Here is a 15,984-nt window from a genome sequence, read left to right on the forward strand (position 1 = left end):
ATTATCTCTGCAATTCCTAATCCCAACACAACACTGAGTAGATCTGGACAAGTTTATTCTAAAGCTAACATGAAAAGATAAAGAAACCAGAGCAGTTAAGACAATTTTGAAGAAGAGTGAGGTGGTGCGCATCACTCCAACTTGAGACTCACTGACCAGCTGCAGACTCAGTGTGGCCAGAGGGATGGGCAGAGACAGCAATGGCGTGGAGTGGAGAACGCCAAGTAGACCCACACAGATACGCCGAAGCAACTTAATGGAGGAAAGATACATTTTCTTTTATCGTATTTTTTTTCAAGTTTTTATTTAAATTCCAGTTAGTTAACATATGGTGTAATATTAGTTTCAGGTGTAGAACTCAGCTACTCACCACTTACCTACAACACCCAGTGCTCATCACAAGTACTCATCACCCATCATGCCCATCCCCCATCCACCCTCCTCCAGCAACCTTCAATTTGTTCTCTGCCGTTGACAGTCCGTTTGATGGCCTGCCTCTCTCTTTTTTCCACCAATGTTTGTCTATTTTGTTTCTTAAATTCCACATAGGAGTGAAATCATATGGTGTTTGCCTTTATCAGACTGACTTATTTCACTAAGCGTTATGCTCTTTGGTTCCATCCACGTCAGTGCAAATGGCAACATTTCATTCTTTTTTATAGCTGAGTAATATTCCTCTTTATCCATTCATCAGCGGAGAGCCGCTTGGGCTGTTTCCATTATTTGACTATTGTTGATAATGCTGCTATAAATACTGGGGTACATGTGCCCCTTCAAATCTGTGCTTTTATATCCTTTGGGTAAATACCTAATAGTACAATCGCTGGATCATAGGGTAGTTCTATTTTTAGTTTCTTTTTAAAAATTTTTAATGTTTATTTTTGAGAGAGAGACAGAGTGTAAGTGGGGGAGGGGCAGAAAGAGAGGGAGACAGAGAATCTAAAGCAAGCTCCAAGCTCTGAGCTGTCAGCAAAGGGCCTGATGAGGGGCTAGAACTCATGAACTGAGAGATCACGACCTGAGCCATTGGACGTGTAACGAATTGAGCCACCCAGGCACCACAACTATTTTTAGTTTTTTGAGGAACCTCCATACTGCTTTTCATTCCCACCAACAGTGCACGAGGGTTTCCCTTTCTCTACACCCTTGCCAACACCTGTTGTTTCCAGGGTTGTTAATTTTAGCTATTCTGACTGGTGTAAGGTGATACCTCATCGTGGTTTTGATTTATGTTTCCCTGATGATTAGTGATGTTGAGTATCTCTTCAGGAAGGACAGTATTTCAAAAATGGTATAGAACCTTTGAGTGGGTTTTACATCTTGGCCATTGTGAATGATGCTGCTATAAACACGGGTATGCAAATATCTCTTCCAGACCCTTCGTTCTATTCTTTTGGATAAAGAAAATGGGGTCCATACACACAATGGAATATTATTCAGTGTTAAGAAAGAAGGACATTCTGACATATGCTACAATATGGCTAAACTTGGAGGACATTATGCTGGGTAAAGTATGCAAGTCACAATGGGGAAAATACTGTATGTTTCCACCCCTATGAGATTCCTGAGCAGTCACATTCTTAGAGACAGAAAATGGAACTGTCTCCACCCCAGGCTGGGAGGTGGAGGAAATGGGGAACACTTTCTTCAATGGGCACAGAGTTTCAGTTTCAGTTTGGGAAGATGAAAGTATTGTGCAGACAGTGGGGGCAGCTGCACATCTATGTGAATGTGCTCAGTACCACTGAACTTCACACCTGAAAATGGAAAGATGGTTGAATTTTATGTCATGTGTTTTTTTTTTTTTACTGTAATTAAAACAGAATGGTGCTGGACAGTGAAGGAAACAGTCAGCAAAACTAAAGGCAACTGATGGAATGGGAGAAGATATTTACAAATGACATATCAGATAAAGGGTTGGTATCCAAAATCTCTAAAGAACTTATCAAACTTAACACCCCAAAATCAAATAATCCAGTGAAATGATGGGCAAAAGACACGAATAGACATTTTTCCAAAGAAAACGTCCAGATGGCTAACAGACACATGAAAGAATGGTCAACATCACTCATCATCAGGGAAATACAAATCAAAACCACAATGAGATACCACTTTCCACCAGTCAGAATGGCTAAAATTAACAACTCAGGCAACTACAGAGGTTGGCGAGGATGTGGAAAAAGAGGCTCTCTTTTGCACTGCTGGTGGGAATGCAAACTGGTGCAGGTGCTCTAAGAAACAGTGTGAAGCTTCCTCAAGAAGTTAAAAATAGAACTACCTTATGACCCAGCAGTTGCACTACTAGATATTTATCCAAGGGATACAAAACTATAGACTTGAAGGAGCACATGCACCCCAGTGTTTATAGCATCACTAATGACTATAGCCAAAGTCTGGAAAGATCCCAAATGTCCATTGACGGATGAATGGATAAAGAAGACGTAGTGTATATATATATAATGGAGTATTACTCAGCAATCAAAAAGAATGAAATCTTGCCATTTGCAACAATGTGAATAGAACTAGAGGCTACACGGCTAAGTGAAATTAGTCAGAGACAGACAAATATCATATGATTTCACTTATAAGATACAAAACAGATGAACATAAGGGAAAGGAAGCAAAAATAATATAAAAACAAGGAGGGAGACAAAACATGAGAGCCTGTTAAATACAGAAAACAATCTGAGGGTTTCTGGAGGGTTTGTGGGAGGGTGGGCTAAATGGGTGAGGGGCATTAAGGAGGACACTTGTTGGGATGAGCACTGGGTGTTATACTTAGGAGATGAACTACTGGAATCTATTCCTGAAATCGTTATCGCACCATAAGCTAACTAACTTGGATGTAAATTAAAAAACAAATAAATAGATAAAATTTTAAAATAAAATGATAAGAAACTGAAAAAAGAAACTGAAAAAATAGTGCTGGAACTATTACGTACACATGGGGGGGAGCTTGCCTCGAACTTCACATTGCATAAAACATTTTTTTCAATGGATTATTGACTTAAGTGTAAACATAAAACTGTAATACCTGAAGAAATAAAAATAGAACATTGTCGTCAGAATCCAGGTCTGGGGACAGAGCTTTTAGGCCTGACTACACAGCATGAAACTCCCCCCCCAAAATTGATAAAGTGGATATCATCAACATTAAAAACTTTCATGCTGAGATAAAACTTGGGCTAGGGGGAAACAGTTTGCAAACCACGTACCCATACCCGAGAGAGAATGCATGAAATGATGTATCCAGAAGGTACGAAGTAAAGCCTCATAGTTAAGTCTCGGCAGTAAAATTACAAATAACTCAGTAAGGAAGCAGGCAAAGATGTACACAGGAGATAGTGCTGGTAAATAGGCACATGAAATGGTGCTCGACACCATTAGCTTCTAGGGACATACAAACGGAGAGCACAGTGAGATGCCACTCGTTGTGACCGAGGAGGACACCCCAAATAGCAGGTGTTGTAGCACCAGGCTCTGGCGAGGATGCGGAGAGGCTGACCCCTCGCTCAGTGCTGCTGGAAGGACCCCGGTGTGGCTACTCTGGGAGGCGCTTCCCTGTAACCTGAGGCCCGATCCCTACAACCCAGCAATTCTGCTCTTGGGCATCTGCCCCGGGGAAACCAAAACTTCCGGGCACAAAATACCTATCCATGGAGGCCGATGGCAGTTTTCTCCATAATAGAAAACAACACCAACAGCAACTAGAAGCAACCTCAGTTTTTCTCAGCGCGTGAAAGGTTACCCAACTGTGGCCCCTCCTTGGTTGGAATGCTGGTTAGCACTAAAAAGGAACACGGGGATACACACAACAGCCTGGACGGACCCTAAGGCATTATGCTCGGTGGAAAATGTCAACCTCCAAAGGTGCCGTGCTGCACGGTCCTGTTTTGTAAACACTCTCACAATGGCCCTAGAGATGGAGAAGAAGTTAGTGGTTGCTGGGGGATGGGGCGGGGGGAGGGGGTGCTGGGTTCTGGGGCCAAGGGCCAAGGGGCGGCTAGTGAGAGCTCTTCTGTGCAGAGCGTGAAAAGACTCCGCAGTTTGATCAGGGCGGTGAGTACAGAAATCCGTTCATGGCATAAAGCTGCATGGCCGTCCCCGCCACACGCGTGCGCACATGTGAAAATGGGGGGCAGTGCATAAGGTTTGCCTGGTCTGACTCCCAGCCATCAGCCGTGTCACTGACCCGTGTTTGAACTTGAACTGCACTCTTGTAAGATTATGTCATGGCTGGGGAGAAGGTGGGTCAAGGGTACCTGAGAGTGTCCAAAAGTATTTTTACAACTTCCTCTTACTCTGTAATTATTTCTGAATGCAGAGTGTAAAAATTAATCACCTCACAAGCTGGCCAAGGGACTGGCCAAGGGAATGACAGCAATCGCATCTATAAAAGTTCATCGGATCAAAGATAATCATTCCTCGGCCCCAACCCTCTCATTTCACAATCTCAAGGTTTATTAAAGGTTAAAAAACAAGAAAATCCTGTCACTTGTGACAGTGTGAGCAGAGCCAGAGGACATGAGGCCGAGTGAAGTAAGCCAGACGCAGAAGCGCTAACACTGCAGGATCTCGCTTACAGGCGGGTCCGGAACAAAGGCCCCGAAGCAGAGAGTCCGGGGCTGAGGGTGGGGAAATGGGGACAGAATCCCGGGTGTCACGTAGTAAGTTCTGGATGTAACGTCCTGCCTGGTGACTCCAGTTAACAACACTAAGTGTGTGCTTGAAGACCTTAAGTGGAGTCTTCTTATAACACACACACACACACACACACACACACACACACACACGGTAACGATGTGAGGTAATGGGTGTGTTAATTATCTCCTTGTGGTGATCATGTCACATTATATGCAATTATCAAATACCACGTTTTATACCTTAAATACATACAATTTTATAGGTCAGTGATATCTCAATAAAGCTGTTAGATTTTTTTATAAAGAATATTAAGAGAGAAAATAGCTTAATTTATTTAGAAAACACGTATAGGTAACTCATTTTTAGGAGGAGCGGGGCCGGCCCCGTGACGCAGGCCCTGAGATGGTGTCACAGCGAGGTCCTCGCATGGCTCTTACTGACGCGTCTTTCTGGTGAGGTCTCTTGGTCATTTATTCCACTTTTGCTGCACTCGAAGTCTGCAACTAGGGCTGAATTATTAACCAACCCCCTCCCAGCCTCTCCGGCTGTGGCCTTTTCTACCTGGGCCGCAGATCTGAGCTGTCAGGACAGANGCGGGAAGGGGCTGTTCCCTCCCAGGCCCTCTGCTCGGCGCCTCGAGGGGGCAGCGCTCACCGCCCTGGGGCTCTGGCCCCACATCCGGCACCNTAAATCGGATGAATAAATAACCTTCTGATTCAGAAATGCGACACATTTGGCAAGGGGCAGACGGCACGTTTTCCACAGAGTGTGAAAACATCGTCAGGGCTACGCATCGTCTGGAGTGGAGACGAGCCGCAGAAATGGCATGCGCGTCGCACCCAGAGAGCCTCTCGTGAAGCGTGTCCCCAAACCAGCTCCTCCTTCCCATTCGGTGGACGTGCGGCTTGTAGAAACCAGGATTCATGGCACCGCCACACCCCTCCGGGAAGCAACCCGGCAAGTGTCCCTCCTCACTCTGTGTGTGTGGACAGACCATGAGATGGAAAGAGCAGCGAAAACACCTGCCCAAAGGGGGGAATCCCTTTCATTGTGGAGGAAACAGGGCTCCGGGAGAAATGTCTTAGATCTAAATTGTTATCTTCCAAACAGACGGCTTTCAGGAGGGAAGTGTCCACAATCCTTCAAGCAGCGACAACAGAGCAGACACGGCTGATCTACGGGCAAGTGCGGCACCAGCGTCTCAGGCTCCCCGCGTGGCACATCCCGCACTGTGTGCAAGGGCATAATTCCCTTCTGTGCAAGTCAGTCCTTGGAAATTCAGTTGACGTGGAGCACAGAGCACCACCAGACAGCCATGTGGTGCCCTCTCTCCCACGGTGATATTTTTACTCAGAAATTGCTGCACAGGCCCTGCATTTTTGGCTGCTGGATTCCCAGATCTGCCACGTGAGGCCCCCTCGCCCATGGTTACATCTTAGGAGACGCCTTTGGATACGGGGAAAAATGATTCATAATTGAACCAAAGAGATTCTCTGTAATGAACTTGCCCCAGGGGATATCAAGCTCTTTTTATGAGCAAATTTAATGAATCATAATGAATTTCATCATATGAGGCCATGTGGATACACCATAAAGGAGCCAGGAAGTAAGCCAGTCTAGACTCAATGGGAAGAAACGTGGGGAACTATTTGTTGAGAATAATACATGGGCACAGAGTGGTAAGAGGTGAGCATCCCGTATGGATCTGAAATATTAAGAAGGGGGGTGTGTGAAAGTAATTTTCAGCAACAAAAGAAGTGATTCTATATACAAATTATTTTTGGTACTTTTCTATGAGAGCTCATAAAGCTTGTTTTCAAACCTGTTTTTTTTTACAGTAAAGAATTCCTTCGCTTCTATTAAAATATCCACTTTACGGTGTAGTCTTTTCTAGCTTCAAATATGGGGGCCCCAGGCCCTGAAGCAGTGGTCTGATGGCACGGGACTAGATCAGGGACCCTGAAAGCCAGGGGTTCACAAGGCACAGCCCTCCCCTCCAGGAACTTACCATGCAGGAAGAAGGCTGACAAGGGAGAGATCGCAGAGCCCACTGCATAAGCTGCAGTGACGGAAAGGGCGTGGAGAGGGTGCTTGCTGCTGGAGGAAACACAACAGGTGTCACGGAGATTACACTGGATGTGAAACGTGATGGTGATGTTTGCACTGCAGATAGACTCCACCTCCTTCTCCGTCCTGTGCTGTCCTCAGCCACGGGGGCGTCCCCAGGGGAGATGGGGGCAGGAGACGTGGGGGCGGGAGGAGGAGGGTGCAGGGTACTCATGGCCAAGCTCCCTGCAGCATTGATGCTGTGCATCCCCGCTCCTTGCTGGTCACCTCCCCTCTGCACGTGTCATGATGTGGCCCTGCCAGTAAGCCTCCCTGGGTTACGCAGCATTAGTGGGACATTCTCAGGACTCATCAGGATGGATCAGGGCTCCGGTGAGGGCGGCTGTGGCAGGAGCTTGAGCGCGTGGGTCTCGTTGAGGCCTCAGGCAGAGCGCAATGGGTGCAGGAAAGCCGGGAAGACACGGAGCTGGCTCATTCCCCGCTCAGGAGTCGGGGCTTATCCCAAAGGCTGCAGGCAGATTACAGGGGGGCCAGTGTGGCAGCTGCTCCAGGAAACAATCTTCGGGAGAAGCTGGGGACAGGTGCCGACTCATTCCAGTTTCCTCCATTGCATGCCGTGCAAAGCTGACGAAACGTGCGGACACGCAAAGCAGTGACCTGGCATAGCAGCCCCCGGTGTCCACTTACCAACCCAGCCACGGCCAGCACAGACCGAGGTGTCTGCAGCATCTGGGTGACGCCTCGTTCGCACAGCTGCAGGGCATGCCACGGATGAAAATAAAATCTAAAACGGGACACTAAAGAAAGGTGGTGGGTGCTGTGCTGAGTAGAGGAATGCTACAGAAGAACACACAGTTCAGTGTAAGGTGATCACTGTGCTAACATTCCGTGTGCGTCATGAATCCCTTACTGTATTCGGAGCAGCAATGATCTTTGTTAAAAAAACAAAAGCAAAAACAAAAACAAAAACCAGCCACGGTTTCTCTCGCCCTCATTAAGCAGATGCTGAGCGATTTCACAGGACACAGAGGTGAGGCGGCAAGATTACTAGCTTACGGGGAACATGTGGGTGTCTCCGCCAGTCCTGGGAGAAGATTAAGGGACCTCGGAGGGACATTTGAAGAAGGGGATTGACCAGACCAAATTTTCCTGTTAGGAAGACTGCTGTGGCTCCCGAGGAGGCTGGCTAGGATTTGAGTGGGATGGAGAGGTCGTGGGACGAGGGGTGGTGGGGGACACCACCTGTGTCCTGACGGTGACCAAACACAGGTGGACATGGCAGCCACCAGGAGTGTGCAGGGCGACCAAGGCAGTCAGGTGTACGGAACTGGCTACCCACTGGCCACGCGAGGGAAGGACTCCCACAGCCCCAGGTCACCCCCAGGCCCTGGTGGGACATCAGCGCCAGCTCCCGAGGACAGGCAGGGGGAGCACCCTAGCTCCCGGACACCAAACAGTCAGCAATTCGAAAATTCAATATGTGGGAGAAACAGGAAGATGGAATGGTTTTATTTAGCTAGCCCAACTACCGACACTTTGGTCTCTTTGTGGTTATTTCTTTGCGGGCATGTGGGAAATACATGGTTATTTTCATGTTGTATCTGCATTGCTGTCATTTATATGCCCCAAAGCACTGAAAGCTGCTGGTGACTCCAGATTACACATCTTCCTTCAAAAAGGAGAAACCCTGGGGCCTCTGGGCAGCTCCGTCGGTTGAATGTCTGACTTCAGCTCAGGTCACGATCTCATGGTTTATGAGTTTGAGCCCCGCGTCGGGCTCTGTGCTGACAGCTCGGAGCCTGGAGCCTGCTTCAGATTCTCCGTCTCCTTCTCTCTCTGCCCCTCCCCTGCTCACACTGTCTCTGTCTCTCTCAAAAATGAGTAAACATTAAAAAAAAGAAAGAAAAAGACAAAGGAGGAACCCATTAGAGTCCATGCCTCCTTGGGTGATGGGATTGGAGATGGAAGGGTGTGCTGGCCATAGCAAAAGAAGGACCACAGAGCAACGAGGAAAAACAGGAAACGTCTGGAACACGCATCAGCACGGGAGGTGCCGCAGGTGTGACAGTCTGTTCACAAGAAGGCAAAGTCAGCGTTGTTGAAGAGAACAGCACATCCCCAAAGCACCGAACACAAGATGCAGCTGCAGACCGAGCACAGATAAAGAGTGTTTTGCTGCGCTCATTATTCAGGAACATAAAGGACTGAACAGGAACCCAAGGCAGACAATGTGTTCTTCTTCCTACTGAGAAGGTGGGACACTTTATCTCCAAGATTTGTATTTGTATATCGTGTACGGTATAGAGCTCTGGAGGAGAACAAGAGAACTGCAGAACTTCTTAAACTTGGAAAGAGAGGGGAGCCTGGGTGGCTCAGTCAGTTAAGCGTCCAACTTCGGTTCAGGTCATGATCTCACGGTTCATGGGATACTCTCTTTTTTGTTTTAATTTGTGTGTCATAAAAAGAACACAATGTAAATTCACTGTCTGTACCCCTGTTGAGTGTACCCTTCAGTAGTGTTGACTAAAGGTACATTATGGTATAAGACATCTGTAGACATTTTTCCTCTTGCAAAACTGAAGCTCTGAACCCCTCCATTCCTTTCTCCCAAACCCCCCAACCACTGGTGTACAGGATGCTACTTTCTGTTACACAAATCTAAACAGTAGGTATCTCATATAAGCAGAATCATATAGTATTTGTGTGTGTGTCTGTGTGTGTGTGCGTGTGTCTGTGTGTGTCTGGCTTATTTCTCTTAGCGTAATATCCTCCAGGTTCATCCGTGCTGTAGAATGTGCCAGAATTTCTTTCCTTTTTAAGGCTAAATAGTATTCCATTGTATGGATATACCACATTCCCTCATGATGTTAACACCTCACCTGACCACAGTCCATTGATCAACACTAAGGAACTAACGTTGGTCTAGAGCTCTAAACTGCAGACCTAGGACCACATCACTTCCTCACTGATGTTCTTTTGATGTTCCAGAGAGCAGTCCACTCATTACAGGTGTTCAGTCATTGGGTTTCCTTTGATTTGTGATGATTTCTCATGAGACCCCCTCTGTTTTTGATGACCCTGACAGTGTGGGGCAGTGCTGGTCTGAGGTTTTGAGACATCCCACAGTTTGGATATGTCTGCTGTCTTCTCGCTGGACCAAGGTTTGTGTTGGGGGAAGAAACCCTCAGAAGTGCAGACAGCCCTTCTCACGGAGCAGTGTTCAGCATACAGAGAATCAACTCTGCAGATGCGTGGTGCTGGCGACCTCACTGGCGAAGGGGGCGTAGACTCACGGTGTTTGTTTCCTTCTCCAAGTTCTGTTTGTTGGAGTCACTGCGTGAGGCTCCACCTCCTGGAGACAAGGGAGAGGGATGTGGGGACAAACGTTAGAATTACAACAGCATTTAGGAACTATTTGCCGGGAGATACTTGAGGTTATGCAAATATCCTGTTTCTCCGGAGTTCTCCCCACCGACCTGGGCATTCATTAGTGCGTCCTCGGCTGCGGTTGTGACTGTGGTGCCTCATGCTGATTTGTTGTTTCCCTCAGTCCTGCATTTGCTGTTTGGAATCTGCTGTGTGTATGCAAGTAACTACTCGCCCATGTGAATCATGGCTGTGTTTTAGAGTGTAGATATGAGATGATCTGGAGGAAATCTAGAGGCCGAGCTTGATGGAGGATGGTACTTTCCATCCATAGAGCCTGACATCAATGGGCAATAAATAACAACGGAAGGTTAGAAGCTTGAGCGTAGAAAACAACTTAGTCTAGAGAGAAAGGAGAGGAAGAAGGGAGGAAGGATGGGGGGGACGGAGGAGGGAGAGAAAAACCAGTTTCCTCTCTTGCCTGTGTTTCGTGTGGTCAGGACAGCTCACAGAGGAAGGGTTCCATGGCACAAACATACCTGAGCACCTTGGTACTAGACCATCTGGCGTCCCCAGTGGAACAATTATTCTCTTCTCTTTCATCTCCTTGTGGAGCGGCCGATACTTTGTTCTCCCGAATTGCTCTCTGGTGGGCTCCTCTTCGAAACTGGCGTTTCTCTCCGTTTTCTGACTATCTGTTGTGCTTGGATCCACCATTTTCCAAGCTCAGCAACCCTCTTTAGTTTCCTGGCCTGGACACTTCTGAAGAAAAGAATGTAGGTCACACTTTAGCAAAGCGCGTTTGCTCCGAGTGAGTGGTCTGTGCACGCGTGCCTGGTGCCCTTCCTCTGTGCTGCTGAAAGGCTGCTCATGGTTTAAGGGGGTTTTCCAGAAGCACTGAGACTTGATAAAACAAATAATCTGGACGGTTCTTACCAATTTACAAGAGTCTAAGTTTAAGCATAAATTGTTCTGGAAAGTACATAATGTAGAAAGTATCCAAATATACTTTATTTCTATATAATTTATTAGAAAATGCATTTTCCACATTTTTGGCATGAGCTTTTCAGAAGATGAAACAATTATTAAAAATAAATCAACAGTAAACTATGTAGAAATCAATTTGACATTTAGTGGTTACTTCATTTCCATAAAAGCAAACTCATTTTTTAAAAAGATAAAAAATTAAGGATTTATGGATTCCTAAATGCGGTGTGAATATTTCTTTGACTTGACTTTTTAAAATGGTACTTCCTGCTTTCTTTGTTAGAAAGAGCAGATAGTACTGTTCTAGTTTTTGAATGTTTTCATGAGTTAAAGATTCTCAGGTTAAAATGAAATTCAAAGGGACTTTTGAATCTGAAATTTAGAAGTCATATTTCTAGCAATTATAAAATTAAAAATTCATTCTTTTTTTTAAATTTTTTTAAATCTTTTATTTATTTCTAGGAGAGAGAGAGAGAGAGTGTGAGCAAGGGAGGGTCAGAGAGAGAGGTAGTCACAGACTCTGAAACAGGCTCCAAGCTCTGAGCTGGCAGTCAGCACAGAGCCCGACGCGGGGCTCGAACCCACGAACCGCGAGATCATGACCTAAGTGAAAGTCGGACACTTAACCGACTAAGCCACCCAGGCGCCCCTAAAAATTCATTCTTAAACTCTAGATTTTCCTTAGCTATCAAAATTGCTTCATTTTTTTCTTTATACTTAAATTCAGTACATTAGACACTCCCATACCAAAAAAAAAGTCCTATTTAATTGGTTTACACAAAAACCCCACTTTTGAAATACAGAAATAACAGTTCACTTTCACTTTATCACTGAAAACTATGCTTAAGGTTAAGTACATAAATTATTTGAGTCTTTGTTTCCTAATCGGTAAAACAGAGCCCACAGAAACCATGCTACAGACTTACTATAAGGATTAAAATCCATCAAAATCTACATACGTCGTACTTAGATTTACATATTCTATACCATATATATATATATTCAACAATATATAAATCTCTGCCACTCATAGCCTTAGAATAAAATTTTGTAATGTTAAAATTGGATTTATTTTATCTTTTCTTTATGCAGCATATACTTTTATATCGTTGTACATTTAAAAAGTTGTCTTATTAAATACACTTATAGATGCATTCATTTGTCCATTGATTGATCTAACAAAGATTTATTGGGTACCAACAGTGCTCCAGGCACTGTTCAAGATGTGTGAGACACATCATGGAGCAAAAGAAAATATTTTTTATATTTTAAAATTATTAAATATTGTCTTAAAGTTTATTTGAGAGCGAGAGAAAGAGTGAGAAGAGAGAGAGAGAGAGAGAGAGAGAGAGAGAGAGAGTGTGTGTGTGTGTGTGTGTGTGTGTGTGTGTGTGANGCTCATACTCATGAACCATGAGATCATGACCTGAGCTGAAGTCAGGCGCTCAACCAGGCGCCCCAAGAAAGAAAATCCTTTATGTCACAGAGCTTACATGCTAATGGAGGAGACAGTCAATGGGTAATAAATATGTTAAGTAGATTATGTCGAATGGTAGAAAGCTTTAGTGCAGAAAGGAAAGCTGGAGGGGTTCCAGCCTGCTTAGGACCCTCCTTTCTGACTGTGCACCGCAGCCTCGGTCCAGGTATCAGAGGCAGAGACTACTTCGCCAGCCCCGGCCACCGGCAAGCCTCTAACCCGGGACAGATCCCTGCTGGCTCCACGCTACTCCTGAACCTTGAACCTCCACCGTGGAAAGTCTGCGGCTCTGGGGATTCTAAGAGTTTCATGACTTGGTTCTTGCCATGGGCTGACTGTTTGTGTCCTCCCAGGTCACATGCTGACCCCTAGCCCTCCTGGCGATGGGTTAGGAGGTGGGGTCTTTGGGAGGTGATAAGGCCATGAGGGTGGAGCCCCCATGAATGCAGTGGTGTCCTTGTAAGAGAGACCCTGGAGAGCCCCCTACCCCCTCCGGCCATGTGAGGACACAGAGAGAAGATGGCATCTATGAACCAGGAAAGAAGTTCTCCCCAGACACTGAATCTGCTGATACCTTGACCTTGGACTTCTGGCTGTGGACCACAGAGTTAATAAACCCCCCAGTGTAAACAGCCTAAGACTGTGTGTTAGACTGTTAGCAGTCTAAACAGACCAAGACGTCCAAAGATAATTTAACATCTATCTATTCTGTCACTAAGACTGACCCAAAGATAATTAAAATCTAAATGAGCAGAGCTTTGTTTCCTCAGCCCTGCAGACAAGCACTGGGCCTTCTCTAGGGATTGGAGTCCCTCACTATGTTGCTCGGGGACCATGTGATCGAAGGGGTTCGCAATGACTTGCAGGCCGGTGTGTAATTGCCTCCCAGGTAAAGACTCGCAGTCAACCAGCCGCCCCAGGGAGGGAAGGCCTCGCTCCGAGGTGTGACTAGTGGTGAGAACCACCAGCTCACGGCAGGCGGGGAGGGGGTCTGTCTGCAGCACGCTGAGGAGCCGTGGTTTCATGTCTGTCCTGAGCTCACCCAGCGCCGCCAGGGGACACCCCAGTGAAGCTGCTTGACGTTTCCCCTGAAACCAGCTTAAAGTGTGTTCCAGGAGGAAAGCCCTTCCGGAAGGAACAGAGCGGTTGTTTGCAAAGCCTCGGTGTCTTTCCTCTGCTCACTCCCCAGGTAGTGACTCTGCGTGACTCTAAGGAAGCCGCTAGCAGACCCCCCTCTCCTCGCTTGCGGTGCAAAACTAGCCCAGCATCATATGGCTCGGGGTTGCATTTCCAGAGTCCGCTTGCTCCTCGGTGGGGGCATTACATTGGGGTTCTTTTCAGTCACGTTAAGAGGCACCTAAATGCATAATTCATTCCACGCAGACTTTTCTACCTTTAACAATTCTGGCCTTATTGAAAGCAAAAGCCATTTTCACTGTGATAGAGCTAATACAGTGTTTTGTGCAAACATGACCCCTTTATCGGAGAAGATCAAAGTCATTATTTCTAACACACTTTCCCAACAACCGGTAAAGTAGGTGGGTGGTGAGCATTATTATCCATGGCAGATGGCAGCAGCAAGGCGGGGTGCAGATGAAAATAGCACTAGTTACTCTGACTCCTGGATCATTCTCTTTCACCTTTCCCTCGGAACCCTCCCTTCCCTCCTTCTCCGTGCCTCACTATATGCATAGCAGGGAACCTGCAATGAGTGAGGGGTACTTCCGCAGGCAACGACGCCCACCAGAAATGTACCCATGGATCCTGGTTCCCTCCTCCTTCACTGGGCTCTTCATTAAAACTCCGCAAGTGATGACCTTGGGGAAGCTACTGATTATTTGTTCATTGTCTTAATCCTCAGGCCGCTATAGCAAAATACCGTAGACTGGGGGGCTCAAACGACAGACATTTCTTTTTCACGGTTCCGGAAACGGGCAGCCCAAGATCCAGGCGCCCACAGGGATGCTTCTGGCCAGGACTCCCTTATTGGCCTATAGATGATCATCTTCTTGTGTCTTTTCTTATAAGAGTACTGGTCCCATCCTCGGGGGCCCAGCCCCATGACCTCATGTAATCCTGATGAGCTCCCATGGGATTCATGTCCAAATACCATCCCACGGGGGGGTTAAGCCTTCAACATTTGAATTTGGGGAGGAACGCGATTCGGCACATGGCACCTGTCCTTCTACCGTAGAAAGAAGATGCAGGGATGGGCTCCTCTTAGTTCACAGTGCCCGGTCTAGACTCTTCCGCCCTCGTGGGGACACTGGCTCTTCCAGCGCATGGCTCACAGCTCCATACTCTTCTTCACCTCCATGGCACGGGGCTGTCCAGGGCCCTCCCCCCACCTCCTCTCCTCCTCCTCCACATCCCCTACTCCAGTGCAGCCGCGACCTTGCATGGCGCGGTGCCCCGTGCAGGTAACTCATCTAGGAGCTCGATTTCCGTTCTTCATGTCTTAACACATTTAGCTGCCTTTGCCCACGACGTCGTTCCTCCCACAGGCGCCCCCCTGGGTGCCGAAATACACTTGTGCTAAAAGGCCACGCCTTGGCCATGACCCCTGCCCTCCCCGCTCTGTGGCCACCACGCGGCTGTTTTCCTTCTTCTCGGCAGCGCCAGTACATGCTCCACTCCACCTCTTTCCTTAGTTCCGGCTTCTCCCCGCTTCCCTTCCCATCTAAGCAGGGCAGTGGCATTGCAGCGAAGGCACAGTCCTGGGAATGTCACAGTGCCCTTGGCCCATTGCGTTGTGTCCATTGGAGATACCTCACTTTGGGATGGGCCTAACGATCCCCTGTGTCATCCCTACACACTCCACCAAAGCAGACAGACCGACAGTGCGGGCGGTCAGCATGTGGGGCTCCCCTCCCGTTTACCTTCATCACACCCTCTACTTCACCCAGAAAACGTAAGCCCAATTTGGATGTTCCCTTCAGCTTGTCCACCTTTCCGTAGGGCCAGGCTTCATACCCACGGTCACTCTGCTCCATTCTCCTATCCCCCACGGATGCCATTAGAAAACTTCTACATCCACAGTCACTCTGCCCTAATTCTCTGACCTTCACCAGACTTGTTATTCTGTGAGGAGGATAGAAACCATTGTATAAAGTCAGCAAGCTCCCAACATCTCATTGTACCTAATCCCATAAGCACCACATGCACCTCTCCCTCACTTCCTCTCTTCCTCCTCCTACATTTTTAACTTCCCCTGTTTTCTTCGTTCCTCCCCATCAGCACTCAAGTATGTTCTACGTCTCCCACTTTTCAGTAAGTAAACTAAAATCTCTCCTGGCCCCGTGCTCTCTGGAGCCTACCTCACTTCCCCTGACCACGTCTGAATATATTCAAAGCATCTCGCACACTTGCTTCTCCACCTTCTCATGGTCTCCCTACGTGTATGCACTTTTGCAGTCAGCTGCTGTCCTGGCCACAGCTTGTGA

The 15,984-nt window shown here is 47.0% G+C and overlaps 1 long non-coding RNA gene across 1 annotated transcript; it reads right to left on the reverse strand.

Annotated features, from left to right (window-relative positions):
* Positions 1–6,177: 6,177 nt before the first annotated feature.
* Positions 6,178–7,528, reverse strand: LOC144226942 (uncharacterized). The gene is made up of 3 exons (XR_013333792.1): positions 7,399–7,528; positions 6,653–7,219; positions 6,178–6,349 (listed from the first exon to the last, which is right to left on the reverse strand). It is a non-coding gene; the product is annotated as an uncharacterized LOC144226942 (long non-coding RNA).
* Positions 7,529–15,984: the final 8,456 nt, after the last annotated feature.

Source organism: Crocuta crocuta, unplaced genomic scaffold (assembly GCF_008692635.1).
Source record: "Crocuta crocuta isolate KB4526 unplaced genomic scaffold, BGI_CrCroc_1.0 scaffold32, whole genome shotgun sequence".
NCBI classification, from domain to species: Eukaryota; Metazoa; Chordata; class Mammalia; order Carnivora; family Hyaenidae; genus Crocuta; species Crocuta crocuta.